A 16,708-nucleotide genomic window follows, 5' to 3' on the forward strand; every position below is an offset into this window, starting at 1 on the left:
CCCATCAGTCGTGGACAACAAATCTCCCTTTCGCCCTCATGAGACTGCAACACCAAAAGCACCCTCTTTTTATAGTACTTTCCAAATCATGGATGGCCGAACTTTTGTCTTAGACTCTGAGCCACTCAGGAATTACCTCCCCTCTGTAATCCAGACACGGTCTTTCATCTGTGAAGCAGCAAATGAGGCAATGCCTCTCCCTGTCAACACCTCCTTGTCCTCTCAACATAACTGTCTCGCAGGCACAGACATGTTCATCTGCCAACCTGACCCTCACAAAAAGCTACGACTGAAGTGGACAGGCCCCTACACTGTGATACTCAGCACACCAACTGCAGTGAGAGTCCAAAGACTCCCCAACTGGATCCATCGCACCAGGGTCAAGCTCATCCCCAAGGCTACGTCTTCCTCCAAAACATTAACAGCTAAGTAGTCGTCAAGCACAATTTCTCCTACCAAGCTTAAATTAACCAAAAAACTTTCTTAAAACCAAAAACCCCCTAGAAAGTGTAAACATGGAGAAGACTAATTACCTGCTTCCAGAAATGGCCTGTATCTACCCAACCGCTTGCTGTGCCTCACTTCCAACCACAACCCTTTTTTTTTTTTTTTTTTTTGAGATGGAGTCTCGCCCTGTCACCCAGGCTGGAATGCAGTGGTGCTAACTCAGCTCACTGCAACCTCCGCCTCCCAGGTTCAAGCAATTCTCCTTCCTCAACCTCCCGAGTAGCTGGGATTACAGATGCGTGCCACCACTCCAGGCTAATTTTTTGTATCTTTAGTAGAGTTGGGGTTTTACATGTAGGCCAGCCTGGTCTGGAACTCCTGACCTCGTGATCCACCCGCCTCGGCCTCCCAAAGTGCTGAGATTACAGGCGTGAGCCACCGTGCCTGGTCCCAACCAAAAGTCTTAATACAGAAATATCCCTCATCACAATCTTAATGCTGTCAGTAGATGCCCTGCTGTCCACAGCAGCCCTCCAAGCTGCCGTGAGTGTTATCAGTCTTTCCACCATGGAGGAAAAATGCAACAGTCCTTTACTTACCATACCCATATAGAAGGATCCTGTTATGGAGCCTTAGTCGAAGAATGTGTTGAATCAGGGAAAAGTTATTATAAAGTAAAGCATCTAGGAGTATCTGGCAGTTGTAATGGGGCTATATGCCATAATGGGGCTATATGCTGCAAAGAGAAGCAGTGGCTTTGCTTCACCAAAATTGGACAACGAGGAGTAAACACTCAAGTGCTAGAGGACATAAAGAGAGAACAGATTATAGCCAAAGCAAAAGCCAAAGCCGACAGCTACCCCCCAAAACCACCCAAGTATTTCCACCCCTTTATAAAAAACTACCAGCAGATCTATTCCTTCCCAAGCCAGGAAAAAAACCTGTTTGTAGATCTAGGAGAACGCATTGCACTTACCATGAATGGGTCCAATTGCCGGGTATGCAAGGGAGCCCATATGAGTGAACAGTGGCCATGGTATGGCAGACATTCCCCCTTACTTACTAATATCCCAAAACTACAGCCTCACTTTCACTCCTCAGGAATGCCCACAGTCCTGGACACTTACCAACCCAGTAAGAGGGATGGTGTGCATATCCCACAAGTGGACTAGTAAAACTCGTTGCGCCGTAGGTGAAAGCACTTGTCACCAAACCTTAACAGTCAACACCTTCACAGCCAAGTGGTGGCCAAGGTTACTCCACAGAGCCTGATCTCCCTCTAACTTAAGCTACCTCAATTGTGTTCCATCAAAAAGAGCCTGGAACTGTACAAATACCACTAACTCTTATGCCACATACTCCCGCCTAAGTGCACTATGGAACAATCCTGTGAACACCAACCTACAATGGATTGCCCCTGATGGCTTCTTTTGGGTATGTGGAACCCAAGCTTACTCATGGCTACCTTATCACTGGCAAGGTACTTGCTTCCTAGGCACAACTAAACCTGACTACTGACTTCGCTAATGCACAAGATGGGAGTGTAGTGCAAAGGAAGAAGACTTGCTGAAGAAGGCCTTTTAAGGGTGAGGAGGACTCAGATCGAAGAATAGCACAACAAAAGGCATGGATGTAGGAAAGACAAGAGAGAGGTAGTCCTAGCTGGACTTGAGGGTTTGTCTGGGAAGGCCAGGATGTACCATCCCTAGTGATTCCCAACCGCTCAGTCAGTAGCCACTCTCAAGTCACTTTAGAGCCAAAGTTTTGGTGGCAGGGTCAGCTTTCATGATAAAAATACTCAGCAAACTAGTAAAGAAAGAAAGCTGGTCAGGCACACTGGCTCACACCTGTGATCCCAGCACTTTGGGAGGCCGAGGCGGGCAGATCACTTGATGTCAGGAGTTCGAGACCAGCCTGGCCAACACCGTGAAACCCCATCTCTACCAAAAATATAAAAAATTAGCCAGGCATAGTGGTGCACGCCTGTAATCCCAGCTACTCATGAGGCTGAGGCAGGAGAATCGCTTGAACCCGGGAGGTGGAAGTTGCAGTGAGCTGACATTGTGCCACTGCACTCCGGCCTGGGCAACAGAGTGAGACTCCCTCTCAAAAAAAAAAAAAAAAAAAAAGAAAAAGAAAAAGAAAAGAAAGAAAGTTATTTAATCTGAAAAGGGCATTTATATAAAACCCACAGCTAAATCATACTCAGTGATGAAATACTGAAACCTTTGCACCCTTTCTCCATAAGACCAGAATGTACTGCAAGTTCTAGCCAGAGCAATTAGGCAAGAAAAAAAAAGGCATCTAAATTGGCCTTTTCATGAGAAAAGCACTCAACAAACTAGGAACAGAAGAAACATAATAAAGATTGTATATGAAAAATTCATAGCTAATATCATGTTTAAGGATAAAACTTGAAACTGTTTCCTCTAAGATCAGAAACAAGACAAGGATGCCCACTTTTTTTTTTTTTTTTTTTGGAGACAAAGTCTCCCTCTTGTTGCCCAGGCTGGAGTGCAATGGCACAATGTCAGCTCACTGCAACCTCCACCTCCCGGGTTCAAGTGATTCTCCTGCCTCAGCCTCCTGAGTAGCCGGGATTATAGGCACCTGCCACCACGCCCAGCTAATTTTTGTATTTTCATTAGAGACAGGGCTTCCCCATGTTGGCCAGGCTGGTCTTGAACTCCTGACCTCAGGTGATCCAGCCCACCTCAGACTCCCAAAGGGCTGGGATTACAGGTGTGAGCCACCACGCCTAGCCTAGATGCCAACTTTTGCTGCTTCTTTTTAACATAGTTCTGGAAATCCTAGCCAGAGCAATTAGGCAAGAAAAAGAAATATAAGAAATCCAAATTGGAAAGGAAAAAGTAAAATTATCTCTATTTTCAGATGGCCATGATTTTTTATTTATTTCTTTAGAGACAGGGTCTCACTTTGTTGCCCAGGCTAGAGTGCAGTGATTCCATCATAGCTAAGTGCAGGCTGGGACTCCAGGAAACTCAAGCAGTCCTCTTGCCTCAGCTTCCAGAGTAGCTGGGACTATAGGTATGTCAGGCTTTTTTTTTTTTTTTTTTTTTTTTTGGAGAAAAAGGGTCTCACTATGTGCCCAGGCTGGTCTCAGAACTCCCAGCCTCAAGTGATATTCTTGCCTTGCCTCACCCTTCCAAAGTGCTGGGACTACAGGCAAGAGCCACTACACCCAGCCAGCTGACATGATTTTATATGTAGAAAACCTACAGAGTCTACCAAAAAAAAAAAAAAATGTGTGAGAACTAATAAAGGCAGCAAGGTGCAAGGTTGCACAATACAAAATCAACACACAGGCTGGGTGCAGTGGCTCAAGTCTGTAATCTCAGCACTTTGGGAGGCCAAGATGGGTAGATCACCTGAGGTCAGGAGTTTAAGACCAGCCTGGCCAACAAGGTGAAACCCCATCTCTACTAATAATACAAAAAATTAGCCAGCCATGGTGGCGGGCGCCTGTAATCCCAGCTATTTGGGAGGCTGAGGTAGGAGAATTGCTTGAACCCAGGAGGTGGTGCCTGCAGTGAGCCGAGATTGCCCACTGCACTCCAGCCTGGACAATAAGAATGAAACTGTCTCAAAACAAAAACAAAATCAACACACAAAAATCAGTTGAAGCCAGGTGCAGTGGCACACATCCATAATCCCTCAAACTCATGAGGCTGAGGCAGGAGGATTGCTTGAGACCAGGAGTTCAAGTTCAGCCTGGACACAAGGAGACACTGTCTCTAAAAAATAATTTAAAAAAAATTTTAAAAACTCAGTTGAATTTCTGTACACTAACAACGAACAATTCAAAGGAAATTAAGAAAATAGGCCAGGCATAGTGGCTCACACCTGTAATCCCAACACACTGGGAGCCCAAGGCAGGCAGATCACTTGAGGTCAGGAGTTGGAGACCAGCCTGGGTAACATGTTGAAACCCCGTCTCTACTAAAAATACAAAAATTAGCCAAGCATGGTGGCAGGCACCTGTAATCCTAGCTACTCAGGAGGCTGAGGCAGGAGAATCACTTGAACCCGGGAGGCGGAGGTTGTAGTGAGCTGAGATTGACCCATTGTACTCCAGCCTGGGTGACAGGGTGAGACTCCATATCAGAAAAAAAAAAAAAAAAGAGAGAGAAAGAAAGAAAATAATTCCATTTGCAATAGCATCAAAAAGAACAAAATAGGCTAGGCATGGTGGCTCATGCCTGATTTTGGGAGGCCAAGGCAGGAGAATTGATTGAGGTGAGGAGTTTGAGACCAGCCTGGGCAATATAGCAAGACCCTGTCTCCATGAAAATATTTAAAAACTAGCCAAGTGGCGAATGTCTATAGTCTTAGCTACTCAGCTTCTCAGGAGACTGAGGTGAGAGGATCACTTGAGCCCCACAGTGAGCTATGGCCATGCCAGTGCACTCCAGCCTGGGCAAAGAAGTAAGACTCTATTGGCCGGGTGTGGTGGCTCATGCCTGTAGTCCCAGCACTTTGGGAGGCAGAGGTGGGCGGATCACGAGGTCAGGAGTTTGAGACCAGCCTGACCAACATGGTGAAACCCCATCTCTACTAAATACAAAAATTAGCCGGGCGTGGTGGCACACGCCTATAATCCCAGCTACTCAGGAGCTGAGGCAGGAGAATTGCTTGAACCCGGGAGGCAGAAGTTGCAGTGAGCAGAGATGGCGCCATTGCTCTCCAGCCTGGGTGACAGAGCAAGACTTCATCTCAAAAAAAAAAAAAAAAAAAGTAAGACCCTATTGCAAAAAGAAAAAAATACTTAGGAATGAACTTAACTAAGGAGACAAAAGACTTGTATACAGAAAACTATAAAACTGCTGAAATAAAGACACAAAAATCCTGTGTTCATGGACTGAAAGACTTGATATTATTAAGATGGCAATATTACCAAAAGTGATCAATAGATTCAATGCAATCCCTATCAAATTCCAATAATATTTTTTTGCAGAACTAGAAAAACCCATCCAAAAATTCAGGTGAACTCTCCAGAGATCCCCAAATACCCAAAACAATCTTGAAAATGAAGAACAATGTTGGAGATCCCACACTTGCTGATTTCAAAACTTACTATAAAGCTATGGTAATTAAAACTGTGTGGTACTGGCACAAAGAACACCTTATAGACTAATGGAATGGAATAGAGATCCCAGAAGTAAATCCTTCCATATATGGTCAAATGATTTTCAGCAGGGATGCTAAGGCCATTCAATGGAAAAAAAGACAGTTTTTTCAACAAATGGTGCTGGGAAAATTGGCTATCCACATACAAAAGAATGCAGTTGGACCCTCAGCTTACACTATATACAAAAATTAAGTAAAAATGCATAAAAAACCTAAATATAAGAGTGAAAACTGTAAAACTCTTGGAAGAAAATATAGAGGGGAAAGCTTCGGGATATTAGATTTGGCAATGATTTCTTGGAAATGACAACAAAAATACAAATAACAAAATAAAATAGATAAGTTGGACTTCATCAACATTAAAAACTTGTGTGCATCAAAGGACACTATTAACAGAGTGAAAAAGCAACCTATGGAATGGGAGAAAATATTGCAAGTTATATATCTGATAAGGGATTGGTATCTGGAATATATAAAGAACTTCTGCAGGAGCCAGGCATGGTGGCTTACAGCTGTAATCCCACGTACTCAGGAGGCTGAGGTAGGAGGATAGCTTGAGCTCATGAATAACATACCCTCAGCAACATAGTGAGATCCCAGCTCTCAAAAAGTTTAAAAAAAAAAAAAAGCTGGGTATGATGGTGCACACCTGTAGTCCCAGCTACTTGGGAGGCTGAGGTTGGAAGATCAGATAACTTCAGCCCAGGAGTTTGAGGCTGCAGTGAACTATGATTGTGCCACTGCACTTCAGCCTAGACAACAGAGTGAGACCCCACCTCTAGAAATAAATAAACAAAGACAGAAAGAACTTCCACAATTAAACAACAACAACAAACACCTGATTCAAAAGTGGGCAAAGAATTTGGACATTTCTCCAAAGAGGAGCTATATAATGGCCAATAAACATGGGGAAGGATGTCCAACATCACTAAATGGGGAACAAAAATAAAAACTACAGTAAGATATTGCTTCACATTTATTAGGATGGATGTTTTTAAGTATAGGATGTTATTTTTAAAAAAACAGAAAATAACAATTCTTAGTGAGAATGTGGAGAAACTGGAACCTTTGTGTCTTGCTGGTAGAGATGTAAAAACTATAGCAACTGTGTAAACAGTATGGCCATTTCTCAAAAAATTAAACATAGCATTACTGTAATTCCACTTCTGGATATATATCCAAAAGAAACAAAAGCAGGCCTTGAACAGATATTTGTACATTCATGTTCATGGCAGCATAATTCACCATAGCTAAAAAGTAGAAGCAACCCAGGTGTCCACAGACAGATAAACAAATAAACAAAATGTGGTGTATAAATTGATGGACTATTATTCAGCCTTTAAAGGAAAGGAAAATCTGACACATGCTATAATATGGGTGAACCTTGAAGACATTATGCTAAGTTAATTATGCCAGACATAAAAGAGACAAATATTATATATTCGGCTTATATGAAGTACCTGGAATAGTCAATTTTATAGAGACAGAAAGTAGAATGGTGGTTGCCAGAGGCCATAGGGAGTGGGAAATGGGCAGTTATTCTTTAATAGGTACAGAGTTTGTTTGAGAAGATGAAAAAGTTCTGGAGATGGATGGTGATGATGATTGCACAACAATGTGAATGTAATGCCACTAAACTGTACACTTAAAAATAGGTAAAATGGGCTGAACACGGTGGCTCACACCGGTAATCCCAGCACTTTGGGAGGCCAAGGTGGGTGGATCACGAGCTCAGGAGTTTGAGACCAGCCTGGCCAACATGGTGAAACCCTGACTCTACTAAAAATACAAAAAATTAGACGGGGATGGTGGCATGTGCCTGTAGTCCCAGCTACTCAGGAGGCTGAGGCAGGAGAATCGCTTGAACCCGGGAGGCAGAGGTTGCAGTGAGCCGAGATCGCACCATTGCACCCCAGCCTGGGGAACAGAGCAAGATTCCCTCTTGAGAAAAGTAAATAAATGAATAAAAATAGCTAAAATGAGTTGGGTTCGGTAGCTCATGCCTGTAATCTCAGCATTTTGAGAGGCCGAGGTGGGTGGATCACCTGAGGTCAGGAGTTTGAGAACAGCCCTACCAATGTGGTGAAACCCTGTCTCTACCAAAATACAAAATTAGCCGGGCGTGGTGGTGTGCACCTGTAGTCCCAGCTACTCAGGAGACTGAGGCAGGAAAATTGCTTGAACCTGGGAGACAGAGGTTGCAGTGAGCCAAGATCTCGCCATTGCACTCCAGTCTGGGCAACAGAGCGAGACTCTGTCTAAAAAAAATTAATAAAAGTAAAAACAATTTTTTAAAGAAGCTGAAGTGGTAAATTTTGTTATGTATATTTTGTCACAATAAAAAAGCATTATAAAGGCTGGGGGCAGCGGCTCATGCCTGTAATCCCAGCACTTTGGGAGGCTGAGGTGGGCAGATCACCTGAGGTCGGGAGCTGGAGAACAGCCTGACTAACATGGAGAAACCCCATCTCCACTAAAAATACAAAATTAGCCAGGCGTGGTAGCACATGCCTGTAATCCCAGCTTCTCAGGAGGCTGAGGCAGGAGAATCGCTTGAACCTGGGAGGCAGAGGTTGCAGTGAGATGAGATCGCAGCATTACACTCCAGCCTGGGCAAGAATAGCAAAATTCCATCTCAAAAAAAAAAAAAAAAAAGCATTATAAAAATAGATAAATTGGACTTTATCAAAATTTAAAGGTTGGGAAATCACAGACATTATCCAAAAAGTGAAAAGTGCTGGATGCAGTGGCTCATGCCGAGGTGGGAGGAAAACTTGAGCCCAAGGGTTCAAGACCAGCCTGGCCTATCTCTACAAAAAATTTAAAAATTGGCGGGGCGCGGTGGCTCACGCCTGTAATCCCAGCACTTTGGGAGGCCAAGGCGGGTGGATCATGAGGTCAGGAGATCGAGACCATCCTGGCCAACACGGTGAAACCCCGTCTCCACTAAAAATACAATTAGCCGGGCGTGGTGGCGGGCGCCTGTAGTCCCGGCTACTCAGGAGGCTGAGGCAGGAGAATGGTGTGAACCCGAGAGGCGGAGCTTGCAGTGAGCCGAGATTTTGCCACTACACTCCAGCCTGGGCGACAGAGCAAGACTCTGTCTCAAAAAAAAAAAAAAAAATTAAAAATTAGCCACATGTGGTGGCACGTGCCTGTACTCTCAGCTACTTTGGGGCTGAGGTGGGAAAGTCACTTGAACCCAGGAGTTTGAGACAGCAGTGAGCCGTAATCTTACCACTGCACTCCACTCTGGGTGACAGAGCAAGACCCTGTTTCAAAAAAAATAAAATTTAAATTAAATTTTAAAAATGTAAAACAAAAAAAAATGTGTACAGGATTTTATTTTGGGGTGATGAAAATGTTTTGAAACTAGATAGAGGCTGGACGCAGTGGCTCATGCCTGTAATCCCAGCACTTTGGGAGGCCGAGGCAGTTGGATCACCTGAGGTCAGGAGTTCAAGACCAGCCTGACCAGTATGGTGAAACCCCACCTCTACTAAAAATACAAAAAAGCCAGGCATGGTGGTGTGCGCCTATTCTCCCAGCTACTCGGGAGGCTGAGACAGGATAATTATTTGAACCCAGGAGGCGGAGATTGCAGTGAGCCGAGATCATGCCACTGCACTCCAGCCTGGCTGACAGAACGAGACTCCCTCTCAAAAAAAAAAAAAAAAAAGCCGGGCGCAGTGGCTCTCGCCTGTAATCCCAGCACTTTGGGAGGCAAAGGCAGGCAGATCACGAGGTCAGAAGTTCAAGACCAGCCTGGTCAATATGGCGAAACCCTGTCTCTGCTAAAGATACAAAAAAATTAGCCAGGCCTGGTGGCGCATGCCTGTAATTTTATCTACTTTTTTTGGGAGGCTGAGGCAGGAGAATCACTTGAACCTAGGAGGTGGAGGTTGCAGTGAGCCGAGATTGCGCCATTGCATTCCAGCCTGGGCGACAGGGTAAGACTCTGTCTCAAAAAAGAAATAAACTAGATAAGGTGGTGGTTGCATAACACTGTGAATGTACTGAATGCCACTTAATTCCTCATTTAAAATGACTTTATGTTATATGAATTTTACCACAGTTTTAAAGAAAAGGAAACTGAAGCTCAGAGTGATTGAGTTACCTGAGATCTTACAGCCAGTAACTGGTGGAACCATAAATTGAACCCAGATCTGTGAATTCAAATAAAGTATATGTTACACAGTGAGAAAGTAGGTGCATTTACTTTACTTACTTCAGGGGTAAATGACCGTTATGCTGGTGCTTTCTCTCTCCCTTCCTTCCTTCCTTCCTACCTTCCTTCCTTCCTTTCTTTCTCTCTCTCTCCTACCTTCCTTCCTACCTTTCTCTCTCTCTTTCTTGCTTTCTTTCTTTCTTTCTTACTTTCTTTCTTTCTCCCTCTCTCTTTCTTTCTTTCCTTCTTTCTTCCAGAGACAGGGTCTTCATTACCCTGGCCGGAGTATAGTGGCATGATCATAGCTCACTGCAGGCTTGACCTCTTGGGTTCAATTGATTCTCTCTCTTCAACCTCCTGAGTACCTGGAACTACGGGTGTGCAGCACGACATCTGGCTAATTTTTTATTTTTTTGTAGAGACAAGGTCTCACTATGCTGGTGCTGGTGTTTTTCTGAGAGCAAGTGTTTGTAAGGGAGGAGGGACGATGCCTTCTGCATAGCAGGCACACAATTTCTGTTTCTCTGAGGAAGGAAAGAGCAATGATTCCCACTGATAAGGCTCTGAGGTCTGGAGAGAACTTAGGATGTTTAGGAGGGGCCATAACTCCCTCAAAGCAATGAAAGGATCTTCCTTAGGGATGGGAGGGAGGGACTAGCTTCTTTCACACGCTTTGTGACCTTGGTCAAATTACTTAACCTCCCTGAGCTAGGTTCTTCATCTGTAAAACAGGAATAACATGCTTACTGTGGCAAGAAATGGGGAAATGGCCTATAAACACTTTTTAAAGTGCTAAATGGGCCAAGTATGGTGGTTCATGCCTATAATCCCAGCACTCTGGGAGGCTGAGGCAGGAGGATCCCTTGAGCCCAGAAGTTCAAGACCAGCCTGGGCAACATAGTGAGACCCCATCTCTACCAAAAATAAAAATAATAGCTGGATGTGATGGTGCACATCTGTAGTCCCAGCTACTTAGGGGAGCTGAGATGGGAGGATTGCTTGAGCCCAGGAGTTTGAGGCTGAAGTGAGGTTTGATCATGCTACCGTACTCTGGGCAACAGAGCAAGACCCTGTCTCAGAAAAACAAAACAAAACAAAACAAAACAAAACCAATTACATAAGGTAAGCTGGGTTCCCCAGACTGAGCTGCACTTTTGCAGTTATCTAGATTGTAGCATCCCATTCTTACTGGAATTGTGTCTGATTGCTCCAGATGGGACCAGGTCAGTCTACTGCAGTAGCCCTAAAATCTGGACAAGGATTGGCTTCTGTGAGCATGTATTGAAAAGGATATTAGGGTTGCTACTGCCCACACGTTTGCCGTCTGGTGATTCAGTTTCATCCAACAGACCCAGGGGATTTGTTATACAGACATGAAAACCTCACAGTCCCTAAGGCCCCTGGGAGAAACAGGTGCAGAAACATAATTTTATTTTTTTGAGATAGAGTCTCACTCCATTGCCCAGGCTGGAGTGCAGTGGCACAATCTCGGCTCACTGCAACCTCCACCTCCTGGGTTCAAGCGATCCTCCTGCCTCAGCCTCCTGAGTAGCTGGGATTACAGCCACTTACCACCATGACTGGCTAATTTTTGTATTTTTAATAGAGTCAGAGTTTCACCGTGTTGGCCAGGCTGGTCTTGAACTCTTGAGCTCAAATGATCCACCTGCCTCAGCCTCCCAAAGTGCTGGGATTACAGGCATGAGCCACCGTGCCTGGCCAACAAACATAATTATAATACAGCCTTAACTCCTGTGAGAAGGGGGGTTCAGAAAAGGAAATATTTGGCTCAGACACTTAAGAGTCAAATCCTTCCTTTGGCCACTCCTTACCCATTTCCAGGCCTTATCCTAATCCCATAGCAGTCACCCAATGGGTTGGATGCACAGTAATGTGTGACTGGTCCAGTTCAAGCCAGAGGGTCATCTTTCCCTCCCAGCTAGTAAATCTACTCCCTCTAATGCCCAGCCCAAATGTGACCTGTTTTGTGATGGCTCCAAGAACCTGAAGGCCAGCCCTTTTTCTGTGCTTTCTTTGCACTTCATCCCACAAATACTTATTGGGTAAATTTCATTTTGGTCCTGGAGATGGATTTATACCCCTTGGCTTCTGTCCTAAGCGTGTATGTCCATTGGAGGAGTTAGAACAGCAGCAGGCAGTGGTAGTTACACCACTGCAAGAGGGGAGCACAAGGTAAATACTCCCTGGAGGAGCTATAGGAGACACCTTTGGGGTCTTTTTAGCCCATCTTCCCCTCTGTAAAACTGCTTACCCAGTCGGGATTGAGGCTTGGAGACCCTGTGTGTCTTGTGAGTCTTAGTTCCCTACCAGTAGCTGAGTGGCCCAGGGAGATTACCTTATTACAGGTGGGCCAATTCGATTCTGTATCCCAGGATTTTGAGTCAAGTTTCAAAGATGCAGAGAGCTATGAAGCAACCAGGCAGAAAGCACTGGGCTGAGAGTCCCAGAGGAGGGAGGGAGGAAAGGACTAGGGTTGTTGCCTGTGGAGTCTAAAGAACACCCCCATACAATCAGTTCTTTACAATCCTTACAATCGGCTCCTTGTTTTGCTTAAAGGAGCTTCAAGCGTTCTGGATACTATTACAATGGTCCTTATTGAGGCAAGAGTAGCCAGGCAGGCTCCCAACCTATGCTGAGGTAAAGGACAGAAGGGAACAGACAGGACAGGACAGGGCCAGAAGTTGGGGCTGGGTGAAAGATACAGGAGAGGATTCTGAGCAAGGGGAACAGCATAGGCAAAGGCCAAGAGATGGGAACTCCAGGATAAGGTGCAAAGAGGCAAAGCTGGAGATGGGGCCAGGGCCACACGGGAACTTGTAAGCCACATGAAAGTCTAAGACAAATTGCAATTTAAATGGACCATAAGGGCACTAAGAGTAGAAACCTGGGGATGGGGAAACTCTACAATGGCCCCTTTGGGGAGATGGTGGTGGCCTAAATTGAAAGGGGGAGGACTGGGCCAGGTGTGGTGGCTCACACCTGTAATCCTAGCACTTTGGGAAGCCAACGGGGACAGATCGCTTGAGCCCAGGAGTTCGAGACCAGCTTGGGCAACATGGCAAAATTCTGTCTCTACAAGGAAGACCAAAATTAGCCAGGCGTGGTGGCACATGCCTGCAGTCCCAGCTACTTGGGAGGCTGAGGTAGAAGGATTGCTTGAGGCTGAGAGGTGGAGGCTGCAGTGAGCCAAGATCACACCACTATACTCCAGCCTGGATGAAAGAGACCCTGTCTCCAAATAAATAAATTAAATTAAATCAAATAATTTAATTTTTTTTTTTGAGATGAAGTTTCATTCTTGTCACTCAGGCTGGAGTGCAATGGCGCGATCTTGGCTTACTGCAACCTCTGCCTCCAGGTTCAAGCAATTCTCCTGCCTCAGCCTCCCGAGTAGCTGGGATTACAGACGCCTGCTACCATGCCCAGCTAATTTTTTTATTTTTATTTTATTTATTTATTTATTGAGACTGAGTCTCGCTCTGTCGCCCAGGCTGGAGTGCAGTGGCGTGATCTCGGCTCACTGCAAGCTCTGTTTCCCGGGTTCACACCATTCTCCTGCCTCAGCCTCCCGAGTAGCTGGGACTACAGGCGCCTGCCACCACGCCTAATTTTTTGTATTTTTAGTAGAGACGGGGTTTCACTGTGTTAGCCAGGATGGTCTCCATCTCCTGACCTTGTGATCCGCCTGCCTCGGCCTCCCAAAGTGCTGGGATTACAGGCGCGTGCCTCCGCGCCCGGCCATTTTTAAAATTTTTAGTAGAGATGGGGTTTCACCATGTTAGCCAGGCTGATCTCGAACTCCTGACCTCAGGCGATTCACCCGCCTCAGCCTCCCAAGGTGCTGGGATTACAGGCGTGAGCCACTGCGCCTGGTCCTAAATCAAATAATTTTGAAAAGGGGCTGGGCATGGTGGCTCACACCAGTAATCCCAGCAATTTGGGAGGCTGAGGCGGGTGGATTACCTGAGGTCAGGAGTTCAAGACCAGCCTGGCCAACATGGTGAAACCCCGTCTTTACTAAAAATACAAAAATTAGCTGGGCGTGATGGTGCATGCCTGTAATCCCAGCTACTCGGGAGGCTAAGGCAGGAGAATCACTTGAATCTGGGAGGCGCGCGCCTGTAGTCCCAGCTACTCAGGAGGCTGAGGCAGGAGAATTGCTTGAACCCCGGAGGCAGAGGTTGCAGTGAGCCAAGATTACACCACTGCGCTCCAGCCTGGGTGACAGAGCAAAACTCCATCTCCAAAACAAAACAATAATAATAATAATAATAATGATGATGATGATGATGATGATGATGATGATGATGATGATGATGATGACGGAACCAAGCAAGAAAAACTAAAAAAAAAAAAAAAGAAAACTGAATGTGGCTAGATGGAGGAGCAAGGCAGAGATCACGGGAATGGAAGAGAAAACCTCTTGAAGTCTGTGGAGAATCAGGTCTTCCACTCCAGCAGCCCCAGCCCCAGGCCCCTAAGGAGAGGATTGGGATACTTTCTTTCTTTCTTTTTTTTTGAGACGGAGTCTTGCTCTGTCGCCCAGAGTGCAGTGGTGCGATCTCGGCTCACTGCAAGCTCTGCCTCCAGGGTTCACGTCATTCTCCTGCCTCAGCCTCCCGAGTAGCTGGGACTACAGGCGCCTGCCACCACGCCCAGCTAATTTTTTGTATTTTTAGTAGAGATGGGGTTTCACCGTGTTAGCCAGGATGGTCTCCATCTCCTGACCTTGTGATCTGCCGGCCTCGGCCTCCCAAAGAGCTGGGATTAGAGGCGTGAGCCACCGCGCCTGACCAGATTGGGATACTTTCTTTTTTTTTTTTTGAGACAGAGTCTTGCTCTGTCACCCAGGCTGGAGTGCAGTGATTCAATTGCACCTCACTGCAACCTCTGCCTCCTGGGTTCAAGCGATTCTCCTGCCTCAACCTCCCAAGTAGCTGGAATTACAGGTGTGCACCACCACGCCCAGCTAATTTTTGTATTTTTAGTAGCGAAGAGGTTTCACCATGTTGGCCAGGCTGGTCTCAAACTCCTGACCTCAGGTGATCCACCTGCCTCAGCCTTCAAAAGTGCTGGGATTGCAGGTGTGAGCCACCGCACCCAGCCAATGCTTTCTCATCCTTCCCCAGGGCAAGTGTCCCAACAGACCTGGTGGAACCACCAAGCTACTCCAGCCCCCCTGGGAAGAAGAGGCAGTCCTCCAAGGTGGCCTTTCCATTAGGCTGCTGAGGTTGTGGGGTTGGCGAGCGTCCCTGGGGTGCTGGTGGAATGTTCACTTCTGTGCCTCCTTCCTGATAGCGGAGAGCAGAAACTCTGCCTGGACTGTTCTTGTAGCTGAGTAGCCTTGAATGTGTAATTTAACTTCTCTGGGCCTCATCTTACTCATCTGTTTAAAATAGAGCATAATGCCTACCCTACCTTGTCAGACTGTCGAGAGAATACTTTGAAGGCTGAACATAGGACCTGGCACAAAGTAGGTGCTTACTTCCTCTCAGAAGTCTGGGCTGAGTGCAGAATTCTGGCCCCAACAGGGATTAGTAACTGTCACCAGAGGCCTGGCTTGTAGCGTCACCAGTTAAGCCATGTGCCTGAGCTGGTGACAAAGCCTCTGATGCTTCAGCATACTGAGATAAAGGGCAAGAGGGACCTGTTCCCACCATCTCCCTCCCATGAATGGCAGCTGAGAGGGAACCATGGGACAGAGATGGCAATAAAAGAAAAAGCCAACTCATATCGAACACTCATCTGGGCTAGGCTAAGCCCTTCACATCCCTTAGCTCATGTAATCCTTGCAAACCCCATAGGATGGGCACTATTCTCTGCATGTGTGAATATTTATTTATAAATATACAGATGACCCTTGAACAACACAACACAGATTTGAACTGTGAGGGTTGGTTGGACACAGTGGCTCATGCCTGTAATGCCAATACTTTGGGAGGCCGAGGTGGGAAGATGGCTTGAGGCTGGGAGTTTGAGACCAGCCTGGACAACACAGTGAGACCCCGTCTCCACCAAAAAAAAAAATTTTTTTTTTTGAGGCAGGGTCTGGCTCTGTCACCCAGGCTAGAGGGCAATGGTGCAATCTAGGCTCACTGCAACCTCCACCTCCCAGGCTCAAGCAACCCTCCTTCCTCAGTCCCCTGAGTAGCTGGGACTAGAGGCATGTGCCATCACACCAGCTAATGTTGCTATGTTGCCCAGGCTGGTCTCGAACTCTGGGCTCAAGCCATACACTCATCTTGGCCTCCCAAAGTGTTGGGATTACAGGCGTGAGCCACCACGCTTGGCCTCTACAAAATTAAAAAATAATAATAATTGTGCCAGGCATGGTGGCTCACGCCTGTAATCCCAGCACTTTGGGAGGCCGAGGCGGGTGGATCACCTGAGGTCAGGAGTTCGAGACCAGCCTGGCCAACATGGTGAAACCCCATCTCTACTAAAAATATGAAAATGAACTGGGCATGGTGGCGCATGCCTGTAGTCCCATCTACTCTGGAGGCTGAGGCAGGAGAATCACTTGAACACAGGAGGCAGAGGTTGCAGTGAGCAGAGATCTCACCACTGCACTCCAGTCTGGGCGACAAAAGCGAAATTCTGTCTCAATTAAAAAAAAAAAAAATTGTGCAGGTACACTTATACAAAAATGTTTTTCAGTAAATACATTGGAAAAATTTTTGGTGCAACAATTTAAAAAACTTGCAGATAAACCTTACAGGTTAGAAATATTTTTAAAATTTAAGAAAAAGTTACATCATGAATGCATAAAATACATGCAGATATGAGTTTATTTTTTCATTTACCACCATAACATATTCACAAATCTGTTATAAAAAGTTAAAATTTTTAGGCTGGGTGCAGTGGTTCACGCCTGTAATCCCAGTACTTTGGGAGGCCGAGGCGGGCGGATCACAAGGTCAGGAG

General features: G+C 45.9%; 1 long non-coding RNA gene across 3 annotated transcripts in view; it reads right to left on the reverse strand.

The window, feature by feature from the left end:
- Window positions 1-16,708, reverse strand: part of LOC129058247 (uncharacterized) — a 31,061-nt gene that overhangs the window by 4,409 nt on the left and 9,944 nt on the right. For all 3 annotated transcript variants that reach the window (XR_008523278.1, XR_008523277.1, XR_008523279.1), the window contains 2 exons: window positions 9,713-9,761; window positions 1,047-1,247 (listed from right to left, as the gene is read on the reverse strand). This is a non-coding gene — a long non-coding RNA (uncharacterized LOC129058247). The remainder of the gene's footprint in view (window positions 1-1,046; window positions 1,248-9,712; window positions 9,762-16,708) is intronic.

The sequence above is a fragment of the Pongo abelii genome, chromosome 2 (genome assembly GCF_028885655.2).
Source record: "Pongo abelii isolate AG06213 chromosome 2, NHGRI_mPonAbe1-v2.0_pri, whole genome shotgun sequence".
NCBI classification, from domain to species: Eukaryota; Metazoa; Chordata; class Mammalia; order Primates; family Hominidae; genus Pongo; species Pongo abelii.